The following is a 3,706-nucleotide window of genomic DNA, read 5'->3' as shown; positions in this document are numbered from 1 at the left end:
AAATTTGCCTCAGATTTGACTATGGCCTAGGGTAGGCAAATTTATAGTCAAAGTTCATCGAATCAATCCTCTAGACACAATGGTGAGGTTTTCTTTTGCTCTAGAAATTCTTAATAACTGTAGATACTCTAGATCTAAATCATGGTCCTTCAAGAAGTGAAGAAAAAATGATCTCCAATGGCTATGTGAGGAGAAGCTCCCTCAGCTCTGATACAATGTAAGAATTTACCTTAGGGAAAAATAACACCAAGATCAAGAAGCTCAACACTAGCACAATATGGACCAATAATAGATGATTAGAATAACAATAATGAGAATATAATATGTGTACATATTCACTAGAATTTCTTGTATATAAAGGCATCTAGAATGACTAGGAGTTAGCAAAGTGATAAGCCTCACAACTTAGCACATGTCCACCAAGAGTGGATTATCCTCCATTAAGCACAAAAGCTAGTGTGATGATGAGAGGATAAGAATATTGAGGTGTATCTCATAAAGAGATGTTTTAGACACCATGTGCTTAATTAGAGTGTTAACAACTGTGTTGTCTACATGACAACTTAGATGAATATGCAAACTCCTGTGTTGTCAACAAGACAACTCATCTAACTATACATACTTCTAGGTGTCTATATGATAAATAATAAAATAATGCATTTAACCTAAGTAAATTTCTATAAAGTGAAATAATAATTAATTATTTACACTAACACTACCAAGTAATAAGGATGCCTTATACCAAGATAATGAAGATTAAAATAACCTAAGGACTAGCTACTTCCCATAAATAGCTAGATGCTCTTTAGTCTAGACCCAACTTCAACAAAATCATAAAATATTTTCTATTCTTTATTCTCTACAAAACCAAGGAAAGTGCACATGAGGGATAAAAGATTCACAACTTGATACTACATTCACATTTCATTCGTTCCATGACATTTTATAACAATATTCATCCCTTATAGCAGATTGGTCACAATTCTTGTTAGATCTACAAATAATTCTGGGCAATAGTAGCTAACTAAGACTCAGAGGTTAAACACAAAGAAGTACTGACCAGCTATGACATTCTTCATACATTTAAAGTAAAATTGATATTGAGTTTTTAGATGTTTGCTTGACATCTATCTATGATCTTTTCATATGCTAAATGAAATAATTGATCAATGCCTCATCCATTGGGATTTAGAGTCTATCCACTTTTTTGACCTAATTGACTGCATTACAATCAATATCATCAAAAATTCTCCCTAAAACTCATTCTTACATAAATCCTTTGTATTTCTTGGAGATCCTATCACATTCATTGAACCATTTACTCAATTCATTGAATAAAAATCATTAATGAATTGACATACAACTTATCCTAGTTGCATTAAACTGAGCAATCATTTCTCATACAATCTCAAAATAACAAGCCAATAAAAATGGAGACAAGGTTTAGAGAGAAAGATATGGGGATAGTTCATCTTTATATTAATTCTCTTTGAAAATTATGTAACATTGGATAATACTCAAAACAACTGAGAATAAGAAACCGTGATCATGGAAAATTAATGTATTCTCAAAATTGTAGAGAAAATACATCAAAGAGATGACATCAAGGACATTAGATAGAAATAGACTAGAAGAACTAAAAGTTATACTATAAGTTAGACCCTTTCTCTAGCCTTAGAATCTCACTTATATAGTGTGAGATGCAACAAGCTTTAGGCATAGAGAATACTGAAAACCATCCTTAAGACAAAAAGATATTTACAAAGTTACTATCACAAAAGACAAAAATTGGTGCAACAAAATGTCTTTCATCATGAACATTCTCTTGTGGGACCACCTCTTCTACACTTTTCATTATTGAGGAGTTTATGATTGGTTTTGTTGTTATTGTTCTTCCTCAGAGTGTGTGATCATTGGTCTTGCATGTGATGGGCCTTGTTCTAGTACTTGAAAGCTGAGCTAAATCTAAGGTTCTCCATCCATGTCATCTTGCACTGACAGATTGACAATCACCATTAGTTGTCATATTTCCAAGTCATCTATTTGGGCCTTTGTGCTTGTAACTGCAATTTGTTGCTTGTCTCTATCCTCTTCTACTTTTACTAATGTGTCAATTGTTTTCACTTCATCCTATTCCATCTCTTCATCATTAGTTTCACCATATTCTAATTATTTTGCATGAGAAAAATCTATTATCCACTTGTCACAAAAACTGTGTCATCTAGCTAATTAAAATTCATAATATCATGCTATTTTTTTATTACATATTCTCCAATTTTGTCAATTTCAACAAAATCTTCCTTCAAAGAATCATAAAATAATTGCACTTTTACAACTTCTTCAATTGTAGCTTCCCACCATGCATTTCTATTTTCATTTATGACTCTATTCATCTGAATTCATAATAGGTCATTTAATTCTTGGGTCCATTCCTCTTTATTCTCTAACTTATTCTTTTTATATAGGGCATGGGGGAAGAGTCTAAAAATTTTACTCTTATATTTTTTAAGATAATTAATGATTCTCGTCTATAATGTAGTTCTCTTATCATCAAACTTAGAGAGATCATTAGTCAATTCATAAGTCTCTTCTATATCTTCACAAGACAGCGTAATAACTAAAAAACACAAAAGAGTGGCATCCTTATCCCTCTTGTTCCACTTATTGATTATTGTCTTTAGAGCATCATCTCTTACTTTGAGCTCCTCCCATATATTTATTACCTTTTCTAATTGCTCATAATATTTTGACCAATCAATCTCATTAACTAAATACATGATGGCTTTCCTTAACCTATCCTCATATTGGATATCTAATTCTACATGCAATGCCCACAATTTACTCTTTTCTTCTTCAAAATCCTCTATAGTGTAATACTGAGGTCTTTGTGGTGTGTCTAGAATTTCAATAAGAAGAGTGTCCACTAGTGGATAAGGATAAGTGATCCTAGTCTTACTAGATTTCCCTTGGTGTCTCATCAACTTATTTTCAAGTTCAATTCTATTTTGAACTTCTCTATTAGAGGTAGCTAAAACCTTCTCATACTTTACCTGTAATTCTAATCTTTCACTTTTATCCCTTTGAGTTGTGGGTAGGGTGAATTTTTCTAATCCAACACCTAGCTTTGTGGCTTCTTCACTTGTAGTATCTTCCACTCTCTTTACAATCAAATTTCCAATCAAGCTAGTATCACCAGGCTAGGAAGAGCTAGTCTTAGATCCTTTTCTTATTAACCAAATTACCAATGTTGCATGATCCTCACTAAACTTGACACCTTCCATCTTTTTTTGTTCCTTTTCATCTACATTTAATTTTTTAGTGAAAGAATTAAAAACCATTGCATCAACAATATCCCAATTTGGTAGCAGCAAAACCCCAGATATTTTATCACTTTCCTTCCTTCTTTAAGGGTTAAGCTTTTAAACTCTTGCATGGTTTACTCCTTTATTTGGTTATGTAGATCTGCCTCCATCTCAGGATGCTCTGTTTTCATTTTATTACTTCTCTCTTCAAAAAGTCCAATATTTTTCCTCTACGAAAACTGATAAAAGGCTCTAGACTTAACAAAATTATCATAAGAAATAAATTTGTGGCTATCCTATTCTATCACAAGGTCCAACTCCCTTCCTTTGTAATAAAAAAAATTCAACTCAAGGCTTGGCATATGAGGTGCCTAAGGATTCCCCTTTTCTAACTCTGATTCAGT

Source organism: Cupressus sempervirens, chromosome 4, assembly GCF_028749045.1.
Source record: "Cupressus sempervirens isolate cs-2001-9-10 chromosome 4, ASM2874904v1, whole genome shotgun sequence".
NCBI lineage: Eukaryota > Viridiplantae > Streptophyta > Pinopsida > Cupressales > Cupressaceae > Cupressus > Cupressus sempervirens.
Note: the sequence above shows the minus strand (reverse complement) of the source record.